This window comes from Gnatocerus cornutus, unplaced genomic scaffold (genome assembly GCF_029298725.1).
Source record: "Gnatocerus cornutus isolate USDA-ARS CGAHR unplaced genomic scaffold, icGnaCorn1.1 ctg00000171.1, whole genome shotgun sequence".
NCBI classification, from domain to species: domain Eukaryota; kingdom Metazoa; phylum Arthropoda; class Insecta; order Coleoptera; family Tenebrionidae; genus Gnatocerus; species Gnatocerus cornutus.
Window position 1 is genome coordinate 107,136 of NW_028275508.1, and position 13,277 is coordinate 120,412.

At 44.9% G+C, this 13,277-nt stretch overlaps 1 non-coding gene across 1 annotated transcript; it reads right to left on the reverse strand.

Moving 5' to 3' along the window:
- Positions 1-7,074: 7,074 nt before the first annotated feature.
- On the reverse strand, positions 7,075-7,194 carry LOC148165852 (5S ribosomal RNA). Its single transcript, XR_015771124.1, has one exon. It is a non-coding gene; the product is annotated as a 5S ribosomal RNA (ribosomal RNA).
- Between the last annotated feature and the right edge of the window lie 6,083 nt (positions 7,195-13,277).

Below are 13,277 nucleotides of genomic sequence, written 5' to 3' on the forward strand. Positions count from 1 at the left end.
CTGCCGTGAGTTTGTTTTTCATCGTCGTGTGGATGTCTGTCGTGTTGGGGTACACAAGGGTTTTCTCCCTTGTGTAACGCACTTGGTAACCGTTGTCGCAATCGGCGAACAATTCTCTGAGACGGTTGTGCGTTATGTTCCGGCCGTGGATGATGATCGGCGGCGGTCTCCTTTCGTTCGCGGTCGCGGTGGTTTTTGTCCTGGAGGATGTTTCCTCCGTCTCCATGTTGTCTTCTTCATCCTCTTCATCAGAAGAGATTGGTTGAAATCGGTTAGCGTCGATTGGTACTGGCACGTACCTCACCTTTTGTTTCACTTTTTTCACCGTTTTCTTCGGCTTCAGCCAGTTGAGGCTCGAACTGGCCATGTTTTCGGTGGTCAGTGCAGGCTTAACCAGCCTGCGCTGTATCGAACTTGGTTTAATTCCTCTTGTTGTTAAAACAACAATTGGGACACGATTCACTTTGTTCAAGGCACGTGGCACTTTGCACTGTGGTCACAACTTAAACACTGAGAGGGGGAGCTCTCTATCGCACGTCCGTTCGCTACGAGCGCTCGGACAAGACTGGACGAGAACCGGTAGTTTTCAACGTGGTATGGTCGTTGCCTGGTAAAATTTTCCAAGATGGTACGTTGACGATTTTTTGTGATTGTTCGATCGTTTGGATGTGACATTTTTCGATGGTACACATGTCAGAAAATGTACAAGATTTAAAAGAAGAAAAAAAAAAAATTTTTTTTTGCGAGTCGTTTTTTAGTTTTTTTTTTGCGACAAAATGACGAAAAAAAAAAACTCGTATGAGGCGTTAAATTAAATTGTTCGTTTGACGATCTCAACGAGTCACTTGCGATTAACGTAATTTAAAATTTGAGAACTTACTTACTCACTTGCTTGCTTAGATGGAAATAGCACCCACTTGAAGTAAACGCCGACACGGACCGGAGATGAATAAACTCCGAACGGACGGGGTTAATTCATGAACTGACCGTAGTACGGTCGAAGGTTCGCCGCCGCCGCTACCTGCTTTCTTTCTTAGAACTGATAACAGAGTTGGTTTCTTTGTCTGTTCATTCATCGAAATTCCCACCACTCTGGCCGGGCCGGGCGGGGTGGGTGTGTGTTGTTTCATGATTTGTTCTCTTCTCGATTTATTCTTTTTCCGACGTCGTTCGATTCATAGAGATGTTTTCGTCGAAAGTGTGGTCGCGTTTACATTGCATTAAAATTTAATTTGTTCCAGTGCGACGATGAAACAAGAAAAAAGTTTCAAGTAAGTACGCACGCACGCACACCTACATATTTCATTTTTTAAATCTTTCGACGTTCGTAGTTTCTGCTCGAAATGTCGACTAATAGTAGGGAATGTTTTGTTGATTTGTTTGTTTTTCGTTTTTGAGAAGAACAAATGAAAATTTCGTTGGATTTCTGTCGACCGACGACCGACTGAAAATCCGCCGACATCGACGTAGTTTTATTTAGAGTGTCTGAAAAATGCAAACAATGCAAGATTTCCGTATTTTTGTTGGTTTGTGGTGTTTGGGGAGTTTTTTTTATGATTATAAAATGGTTTCGTCGAGAAAAATTGCTTCTTTCGCAATGAATTGGCAAGAAAAATTAAAAAACTCGTCCGTTCCCGTCGCTGGATGTTCGACGGTGGTCCGTCTGATTTTCCCTTTATTTTCGTAAAATTGACGAGAATTTCGCCGTCAAAACTGTTTTCGGTGATGTTTCGATGATGGGATTTCGTCGTGTGAGGTAATTTTTGAGGAAAAAATGTCGATTTTGCGAAAAAAGTCGTTCGAAAAGTCCGTTCGTCGTACAAATTCGTTTCTCATGGTCGAGTCCGAAATTGACATCGTTTTTTTTCCGACCTGTTCGTCAAGATCGTTTTCAAAAATCAACTCCTACGAAAGGCGAAGGTTTTATCTTCGTTCTTGAAAAAATTCGACCTTCTCGGACGTCATCTTCGACCGTTTGTGAATTTTTTTCCTACACTCTGCAGGTTCGTCGGTCGTCGCTCCGATCCGTGCTGCGTCTCTTTGCGAGGCGATTTTCGAAAAGATCGCACGTACTTTTCGACCGATTCGTTCGTGAAACTTGTAGAGGATGCTTCCAAGTTTGTCTGGTCGAAAGCGGAACTTTCCTGTTATTCGTGGAAAACGCGTAACGTCGGCGTCGAACTTGGATGTCATCTCCTTGTTTCGGAGGGTCTTTGTTCGAGTCGACGTTCGATCGGTCCTTGTTCGCTTTTGGAGGTCGGCTGGTCGTCCGGGAAAACTTGAGGTTATTCAGGAGGCCATCGCCGACCGAATCGCTCATGTTCCCGCACCCGGAGGCGGTGATCTTCGCGTAAAGAGAACGATGCCATCACGCGAAAGCTGTATTCGAGGCCCACTGAATTTTCTAACTCGACGAGAAGGCTCTCGTTTAGTCCGCGGTCCGCGCGTTTTCGAACGCGCCAACACTTTGACTTTGGCGCCCAATTCGTTCTGTAAAGTTCATTCGTTCTTTCACCGAAGAATAAGCCTACCTATAATAAAAAGAAAAAAACGCGCGCGCGATAGACGAAAATATGGCCGACGTAGAAAATCAAGCAGCTTCGACGGTCGCCGGTGCCACTTCCGGCTCCTCACCGGTGAAGAAGGAGAAGAAGCCCAAAAATCCGAGAAGCAAACCTTCTCATCCGCCCACTTCGGAGATGGTCACCAACGCCATCAAAGGCTTGAAGGAACGCGGCGGTTCTTCGTTGCAGGCGATCAAGAAATATGTCGCGGCCAACTACAAAGTCGACGCGGAAAAATTTGCGCCTTTCATCAAGAAGTACCTTAAGGGCGCCGTCGCATCCGGTTCGTTGGTCCAAACCAAAGGAAAAGGAGCTTCCGGTTCGTTCAAGTTGGCTTCTGCCGTCACCGGTGCAGCTAAGGCTCCGTCCGCCACGAAAAAGAGATCTGCCGCTGCGACCGCGTCGTCATCGGCGAAATCCAAGAAGACGGGCGTTGCTAAACGTTCCGTCGCGTCAGCGCCGACGTCCGCCGAAAAAGGATCCGCCTCAAAAGCCGGTAAGAAGGCCGCCCCCGCCGCTTCGGCCAAGTCTAAGAAAACTGCCGCCGAAAAGAAGAGCGTCGCCGTATCGAAGGCTAGAAAGGCTGCGTCCGCTCCCGAAAAGAAAGCCAGCGCCGCCTCCAGATCGCCCGTCAAACCCAAGACGCCATCGAAAGCGAAGAAATCCAACAAGGCCGGTCCAACCAAGAAACCGAAAGCGCCGAAACCGAAAACGGCCAAAGCCGTCACCGTCAAAGCGAAAAAAACCGCTTCACCCAAGAGAAAGAAGTGAAAAGTCGACGACGATGATTTAATTTTTTCAACGACGACGACGTCCTGGTGGTTTCGGGAACGTGCTCCGATCGTATATATCGACGTAGGGGCACCATCGATACAAATAAATGGCCCTTTTCAGGGCCACAATTATTTTCAAGAAACGAACGAAAGATTCGCTTGGACAATGCACATTCTGTTGAGGAGATACATACTTTCATTTGATTTTCTTGTCTATTCATTTGACTGTCGAAACAGTGTTATTACAAAGAATGATAAACTTTATTATATAATAATGTTTCAAATAGTCTCAGTTAAAAGAAAATTTAATGTGAAAGAAAAAAGCAAAAGTTTATCGTTTTATGTAAGTACGAATTTTGTGAATAAATCACATAACCTAACTTTTTTTTTTTTTTTTTTTTTTTTTCAATCTCAAAAAGTTGCATGCGCGAACGATAAATTTTCAATTCGTTGGAAAATAATTGTGGTTCTGAAAAGAACCGATTTTTTTTTTCTTCTTTTAACACCTTCGAAGATGAAGAATTTGTTAATTCTAGATGGTCGGATCGGATGGATGGATGGATGGATGGAGGAAATTTAAGCCCTCTCGCCACGAATGCGTCTCGCCAATTGGATGTCTTTCGGCATGATGGTGACACGTTTGGCGTGGATGGCGCACAAGTTGGTGTCTTCGAAGAGGCCGACGAGATAAGCCTCGCTGGCTTCTTGAAGTGCCATCACGGCCGAACTTTGGAAACGGAGATCGGTCTTGAAATCTTGGGCGATCTCTCGGACGAGACGTTGGAAAGGCAGCTTGCGGATCAAAAGTTCAGTGCTCTTTTGATAACGACGAATCTCACGAAGGGCGACCGTACCGGGCCTGTAACGGTGAGGTTTCTTGACACCTCCGGTGGCGGGAGCGCTTTTTCTGGCCGCCTTCGTGGCCAACTGTTTTCTAGGTGCCTTGCCACCGGTAGATTTACGAGCCGTCTGTTTAGTTCTCGCCATCTCGGATATCGGATGAATCAAATGAAAAGAATTAACGTAGGTAGTGGCTTGCTTGCTTGCTTCGACCGAACGACCGACCGTACGTACGAACGTTCGAAAGTCAACTGAAAATTTTCGTCGCGCCAACGGCCGTTTTATAAACTCGATGAGTCATACGGCGACGCCATTGGTGGATTCGTTTTTAACGCGAGGTGGAGCTGCCGTAACTTATAAATAGTCCCGCGGAATGAAATTTTGACGTTAGTTCCATAACGAACTTGGTCGAAGCTACGTCGTTTTGTACGAAGAATTTCCTAATTTTATCAAGATGACCGGTCGTGGTAAAGGTGGCAAAGGATTGGGAAAAGGTGGCGCCAAACGTCATCGCAAAGTTCTACGCGATAACATCCAAGGTATAACGAAACCGGCGATCAGAAGATTGGCTCGTCGTGGTGGTGTGAAACGTATTTCCGGTCTCATCTACGAAGAAACCAGAGGTGTGTTGAAGGTCTTCCTCGAGAACGTCATCCGTGACGCCGTAACTTACACCGAACACGCAAAACGTAAGACCGTCACCGCCATGGACGTCGTCTACGCCCTGAAACGTCAAGGTCGTACCCTTTACGGTTTCGGCGGTTAATTTTATCATTTTATGACGTGTATCCGCATCCTCAGAGGAATAACAACAAACCCCCCGCAGGCAAGCAAACAAACAAACAAAAAAAAACGGTTCTTTTCAGAACCACAAAATAAATCAAACGAATTAAATATGTTGCTCAATTGTGTGTTTGTCTTCAAATCGAAATGAAAATCGTACGGAGTGAGTGATCATTTTAATTTGTGATCCAGGCGGCGACTTTGACAATTTTGACAGCAGTTTTAGGTTAGAATGACCATCGTTAAAAGAACGTTTTTGCCACGAAGAGTATATTTGAGGTTATGTCCAATATGGGGTAGAGTTACTCTCCTCAGACGTGACTTGAAACAAAATCTCATAGCAAATAAAACGATTGATTGTAGTATTACGGCTCACCGCTGACGACTGCTGCTGCAAGAAATTATCGAGACGGAGAGCACGTATAGGCGACCGGTGTGTGTGTGTATGTTCTTAACAGATTAATGTGCGAAATGTGAAGAAATTTACGACGAATCGGAATGTTTCTTGAATTAGATAATCAATAAATTATTATAGATAGAGTTGTCGAGTTCGTGCTTTAGTCGGGCATTGAATTTTTCTAAAAATTACGATGAAAAGTCGTAAAAATCATCTTTCTTGGTTGAATGTAATCGAAAATCTTCCGTTCAGTCTACGCTCGTATAATGAATTAATTGATCGGTTTAACTTTAAAATATCTAAAAGACTTTTTAACATGATTCTCATAGGTTGTTGTATTTTGGCGAAAAAATCAATTCGTTCGAGTTGAATTTTTGGCCCTGAGAAGGGCCGATGTGAAGATGGTTTTTATAAAAGTTTTTGTTTTTCGTTCGAGATGACGGCGGCGAAGAATTAAATTTAAGGCTTCTTTTCGGTCTTCTTGGGCAACAACACCGCCTGGATGTTGGGCAAGACACCGCCTTGGGCGATGGTAACGCCGGAAAGGAGCTTGTTTAACTCCTCGTCGTTCCTTATAGCCAATTGAAGATGTCTCGGAATGATACGGGTTTTCTTGTTATCTCTGGCGGCGTTTCCTGCCAATTCGAGAACTTCGGCGGCTAGATATTCCATTACGGCCGCCAAATAAACGGGAGCACCTGCACCCACTCTTTCGGCGTAGTTTCCTTTACGCAGAAGACGATGAATTCTGCCGACGGGAAACTGAAGTCCGGCACGACTGGAACGAGACTTCGCCTTTCCCTTCACTTTACCTCCTTTTCCTCTTCCGGACATGTTGTTATACGATATAAACAGCAAAACACCTACTGCGACTGACACGAAGCGCACTGACAAACGTACGGCTTGAAATAAATGCCGAACGCGGCGAAGGCTAGAAATTTATATGGTCGGTACAGCGCCATCTCGTTAGGGCAATGGTCGAACGACGAACTAAGGCGGAGCGCCTGTTTGTCGCTCGCTCGTTATAAATAGAGGGATTTTAGGTGTGCGGCGTTTTAGATCGAGTATACTCGTCGTAACGTGCACGTCGTGTCTGTCTCGTTTTCTGTTTTTAAACGTTTTTTTAACTCGACGACTAGAAGAGAATGCCACCCAAGACCAGCGGTAAGGCGGCCAAGAAGGCCGGAAAAGCTCAAAAGAACATCTCGAAGAGCGACAAGAAAAAGAAGCGCAGGAGGAAGGAGAGTTACGCCATCTACATTTACAAGGTGTTGAAGCAGGTCCATCCCGATACCGGTATCTCCAGCAAGGCTATGTCTATCATGAACAGTTTCGTGAACGACATCTTCGAACGTATAGCTGCTGAAGCCAGTCGCCTCGCTCATTACAACAAACGTTCGACCATAACCAGCAGGGAGATCCAGACGGCGGTGCGTCTTCTTTTGCCCGGTGAATTGGCGAAGCACGCCGTTTCTGAAGGAACCAAGGCCGTCACCAAATACACCAGTTCAAAATAAATCCTCCTCGAGCAGCTTGGAAGTTGGTTGGAAAAAAAAGAAAAAAAATCGGTTCTTTTCAGAACCACAAATTCAACTCGAACGAATTAAAAATTTTCGTCTTCATACTATATAAGTTCCTGAGAGAAAATATAAATAGTGAAAAATATATTTAAAAAAAGTTTGACATCAGAAATGTTAATAAAAAAAGAAAAGAGTAGAGACAACGGCACGCGGTGTTCCCAAGCGGTCACCCATCCAAGTACTGACCGCGCCCGACGTTGCTTGACTTCGGTGATCGGACGAGAACCGGTAGTTTTCAACGTGGTATGGTCGTTGCCTGGTAAAATTTTCCAAGATGGTACGTTGACGATTTTTTGTGATTGTTCGATCGTTTGGATGTGACATTTTTCGATGGTACACATGTCAGAAAATGTACAAGATTTAAAAGAAGAAAAAAAAAAAATTTTTTTTTGCGAGTCGTTTTTTAGTTTTTTTTTTGCGACAAAATGACGAAAAAAAAAAACTCGTATGAGGCGTTAAATTAAATTGTTCGTTTGACGATCTCAACGAGTCACTTGCGATTAACGTAATTTAAAATTTGAGAACTTACTTACTCACTTGCTTGCTTAGATGGAAATAGCACCCACTTGAAGTAAACGCCGACACGGACCGGAGATGAATAAACTCCGAACGGACGGGGTTAATTCATGAACTGACCGTAGTACGGTCGAAGGTTCGCCGCCGCCGCTACCTGCTTTCTTTCTTAGAACTGATAACAGAGTTGGTTTCTTTGTCTGTTCATTCATCGAAATTCCCACCACTCTGGCCGGGCCGGGCGGGGTGGGTGTGTGTTGTTTCATGATTTGTTCTCTTCTCGATTTATTCTTTTTCCGACGTCGTTCGATTCATAGAGATGTTTTCGTCGAAAGTGTGGTCGCGTTTACATTGCATTAAAATTTAATTTGTTCCAGTGCGACGATGAAACAAGAAAAAAGTTTCAAGTAAGTACGCACGCACGCACACCTACATATTTCATTTTTTAAATCTTTCGACGTTCGTAGTTTCTGCTCGAAATGTCGACTAATAGTAGGGAATGTTTTGTTGATTTGTTTGTTTTTCGTTTTTGAGAAGAACAAATGAAAATTTCGTTGGATTTCTGTCGACCGACGACCGACTGAAAATCCGCCGACATCGACGTAGTTTTATTTAGAGTGTCTGAAAAATGCAAACAATGCAAGATTTCCGTATTTTTGTTGGTTTGTGGTGTTTGGGGAGTTTTTTTTATGATTATAAAATGGTTTCGTCGAGAAAAATTGCTTCTTTCGCAATGAATTGGCAAGAAAAATTAAAAAACTCGTCCGTTCCCGTCGCTGGATGTTCGACGGTGGTCCGTCTGATTTTCCCTTTATTTTCGTAAAATTGACGAGAATTTCGCCGTCAAAACTGTTTTCGGTGATGTTTCGATGATGGGATTTCGTCGTGTGTGAGGTAATTTTTGAGGAAAAAATGTCGATTTTGCGAAAAAAGTCGTTCGAAAAGTCCGTTCGTCGTACAAATTCGTTTCTCATGGTCGAGTCCGAAATTGACATCGTTTTTTTTTCCGACCTGTTCGTCAAGATCGTTTTCAAAAATCAACTCCTACGAAAGGCGAAGGTTTTATCTTCGTTCTTGAAAAAATTCGACCTTCTCGGACGTCATCTTCGACCGTTTGTGAATTTTTTTCCTACACTCTGCAGGTTCGTCGGTCGTCGCTCCGATCCGTGCTGCGTCTCTTTGCGAGGCGATTTTCGAAAAGATCGCACGTACTTTTCGACCGATTCGTTCGTGAAACTTGTAGAGGATGCTTCCAAGTTTGTCTGGTCGAAAGCGGAACTTTCCTGTTATTCGTGGAAAACGCGTAACGTCGGCGTCGAACTTGGATGTCATCTCCTTGTTTCGGAGGGTCTTTGTTCGAGTCGACGTTCGATCGGTCCTTGTTCGCTTTTGGAGGTCGGCTGGTCGTCCGGGAAAACTTGAGGTTATTCAGGAGGCCATCGCCGACCGAATCGCTCATGTTCCCGCACCCGGAGGCGGTGATCTTCGCGTAAAGAGAACGATGCCATCACGCGAAAGCTGTATTCGAGGCCCACTGAATTTTCTAACTCGACGAGAAGGCTCTCGTTTAGTCCGCGGTCCGCGCGTTTTCGAACGCGCCAACACTTTGACTTTGGCGCCCAATTCGTTCTGTAAAGTTCATTCGTTCTTTCACCGAAGAATAAGCCTACCTATAATAAAAAGAAAAAAACGCGCGCGCGATAGACGAAAATATGGCCGACGTAGAAAATCAAGCAGCTTCGACGGTCGCCGGTGCCACTTCCGGCTCCTCACCGGTGAAGAAGGAGAAGAAGCCCAAAAATCCGAGAAGCAAACCTTCTCATCCGCCCACTTCGGAGATGGTCACCAACGCCATCAAAGGCTTGAAGGAACGCGGCGGTTCTTCGTTGCAGGCGATCAAGAAATATGTCGCGGCCAACTACAAAGTCGACGCGGAAAAATTTGCGCCTTTCATCAAGAAGTACCTTAAGGGCGCCGTCGCATCCGGTTCGTTGGTCCAAACCAAAGGAAAAGGAGCTTCCGGTTCGTTCAAGTTGGCTTCTGCCGTCACCGGTGCAGCTAAGGCTCCGTCCGCCACGAAAAAGAGATCTGCCGCTGCGACCGCGTCGTCATCGGCGAAATCCAAGAAGACGGGCGTTGCTAAACGTTCCGTCGCGTCAGCGCCGACGTCCGCCGAAAAAGGATCCGCCTCAAAAGCCGGTAAGAAGGCCGCCCCCGCCGCTTCGGCCAAGTCTAAGAAAACTGCCGCCGAAAAGAAGAGCGTCGCCGTATCGAAGGCTAGAAAGGCTGCGTCCGCTCCCGAAAAGAAAGCCAGCGCCGCCTCCAGATCGCCCGTCAAACCCAAGACGCCATCGAAAGCGAAGAAATCCAACAAGGCCGGTCCAACCAAGAAACCGAAAGCGCCGAAACCGAAAACGGCCAAAGCCGTCACCGTCAAAGCGAAAAAAACCGCTTCACCCAAGAGAAAGAAGTGAAAAGTCGACGACGATGATTTAATTTTTTCAACGACGACGACGTCCTGGTGGTTTCGGGAACGTGCTCCGATCGTATATATCGACGTAGGGGCACCATCGATACAAATAAATGGCCCTTTTCAGGGCCACAATTATTTTCAAGAAACGAACGAAAGATTCGCTTGGACAATGCACATTCTGTTGAGGAGATACATACTTTCATTTGATTTTCTTGTCTATTCATTTGACTGTCGAAACAGTGTTATTACAAAGAATGATAAACTTTATTATATAATAATGTTTCAAATAGTCTCAGTTAAAAGAAAATTTAATGTGAAAGAAAAAAGCAAAAGTTTATCGTTTTATGTAAGTACGAATTTTGTGAATAAATCACATAACCTAACTTTTTTTTTTTTTTTTTTTTTTTTTCAATCTCAAAAAGTTGCATGCGCGAACGATAAATTTTCAATTCGTTGGAAAATAATTGTGGTTCTGAAAAGAACCGATTTTTTTTTTCTTCTTTTAACACCTTCGAAGATGAAGAATTTGTTAATTCTAGATGGTCGGATCGGATGGATGGATGGATGGATGGAGGAAATTTAAGCCCTCTCGCCACGAATGCGTCTCGCCAATTGGATGTCTTTCGGCATGATGGTGACACGTTTGGCGTGGATGGCGCACAAGTTGGTGTCTTCGAAGAGGCCGACGAGATAAGCCTCGCTGGCTTCTTGAAGTGCCATCACGGCCGAACTTTGGAAACGGAGATCGGTCTTGAAATCTTGGGCGATCTCTCGGACGAGACGTTGGAAAGGCAGCTTGCGGATCAAAAGTTCAGTGCTCTTTTGATAACGACGAATCTCACGAAGGGCGACCGTACCGGGCCTGTAACGGTGAGGTTTCTTGACACCTCCGGTGGCGGGAGCGCTTTTTCTGGCCGCCTTCGTGGCCAACTGTTTTCTAGGTGCCTTGCCACCGGTAGATTTACGAGCCGTCTGTTTAGTTCTCGCCATCTCGGATATCGGATGAATCAAATGAAAAGAATTAACGTAGGTAGTGGCTTGCTTGCTTGCTTCGACCGAACGACCGACCGTACGTACGAACGTTCGAAAGTCAACTGAAAATTTTCGTCGCGCCAACGGCCGTTTTATAAACTCGATGAGTCATACGGCGACGCCATTGGTGGATTCGTTTTTAACGCGAGGTGGAGCTGCCGTAACTTATAAATAGTCCCGCGGAATGAAATTTTGACGTTAGTTCCATAACGAACTTGGTCGAAGCTACGTCGTTTTGTACGAAGAATTTCCTAATTTTATCAAGATGACCGGTCGTGGTAAAGGTGGCAAAGGATTGGGAAAAGGTGGCGCCAAACGTCATCGCAAAGTTCTACGCGATAACATCCAAGGTATAACGAAACCGGCGATCAGAAGATTGGCTCGTCGTGGTGGTGTGAAACGTATTTCCGGTCTCATCTACGAAGAAACCAGAGGTGTGTTGAAGGTCTTCCTCGAGAACGTCATCCGTGACGCCGTAACTTACACCGAACACGCAAAACGTAAGACCGTCACCGCCATGGACGTCGTCTACGCCCTGAAACGTCAAGGTCGTACCCTTTACGGTTTCGGCGGTTAATTTTATCATTTTATGACGTGTATCCGCATCCTCAGAGGAATAACAACAAACCCCCCGCAGGCAAGCAAACAAACAAACAAAAAAAAACGGTTCTTTTCAGAACCACAAAATAAATCAAACGAATTAAATATGTTGCTCAATTGTGTGTTTGTCTTCAAATCGAAATGAAAATCGTACGGAGTGAGTGATCATTTTAATTTGTGATCCAGGCGGCGACTTTGACAATTTTGACAGCAGTTTTAGGTTAGAATGACCATCGTTAAAAGAACGTTTTTGCCACGAAGAGTATATTTGAGGTTATGTCCAATATGGGGTAGAGTTACTCTCCTCAGACGTGACTTGAAACAAAATCTCATAGCAAATAAAACGATTGATTGTAGTATTACGGCTCACCGCTGACGACTGCTGCTGCAAGAAATTATCGAGACGGAGAGCACGTATAGGCGACCGGTGTGTGTGTGTATGTTCTTAACAGATTAATGTGCGAAATGTGAAGAAATTTACGACGAATCGGAATGTTTCTTGAATTAGATAATCAATAAATTATTATAGATAGAGTTGTCGAGTTCGTGCTTTAGTCGGGCATTGAATTTTTCTAAAAATTACGATGAAAAGTCGTAAAAATCATCTTTCTTGGTTGAATGTAATCGAAAATCTTCCGTTCAGTCTACGCTCGTATAATGAATTAATTGATCGGTTTAACTTTAAAATATCTAAAAGACTTTTTAACATGATTCTCATAGGTTGTTGTATTTTGGCGAAAAAATCAATTCGTTCGAGTTGAATTTTTGGCCCTGAGAAGGGCCGATGTGAAGATGGTTTTTATAAAAGTTTTTGTTTTTCGTTCGAGATGACGGCGGCGAAGAATTAAATTTAAGGCTTCTTTTCGGTCTTCTTGGGCAACAACACCGCCTGGATGTTGGGCAAGACACCGCCTTGGGCGATGGTAACGCCGGAAAGGAGCTTGTTTAACTCCTCGTCGTTCCTTATAGCCAATTGAAGATGTCTCGGAATGATACGGGTTTTCTTGTTATCTCTGGCGGCGTTTCCTGCCAATTCGAGAACTTCGGCGGCTAGATATTCCATTACGGCCGCCAAATAAACGGGAGCACCTGCACCCACTCTTTCGGCGTAGTTTCCTTTACGCAGAAGACGATGAATTCTGCCGACGGGAAACTGAAGTCCGGCACGACTGGAACGAGACTTCGCCTTTCCCTTCACTTTACCTCCTTTTCCTCTTCCGGACATGTTGTTATACGATATAAACAGCAAAACACCTACTGCGACTGACACGAAGCGCACTGACAAACGTACGGCTTGAAATAAATGCCGAACGCGGCGAAGGCTAGAAATTTATATGGTCGGTACAGCGCCATCTCGTTAGGGCAATGGTCGAACGACGAACTAAGGCGGAGCGCCTGTTTGTCGCTCGCTCGTTATAAATAGAGGGATTTTAGGTGTGCGGCGTTTTAGATCGAGTATACTCGTCGTAACGTGCACGTCGTGTCTGTCTCGTTTTCTGTTTTTAAACGTTTTTTTAACTCGACGACTAGAAGAGAATGCCACCCAAGACCAGCGGTAAGGCGGCCAAGAAGGCCGGAAAAGCTCAAAAGAACATCTCGAAGAGCGACAAGAAAAAGAAGCGCAGGAGGAAGGAGAGTTACGCCATCTACATTTACAAGGTGTTGAAGCAGGTCCATCCCGATACCGGTATCTCCAGCAAGGCTATGTCTATCATGAACAGT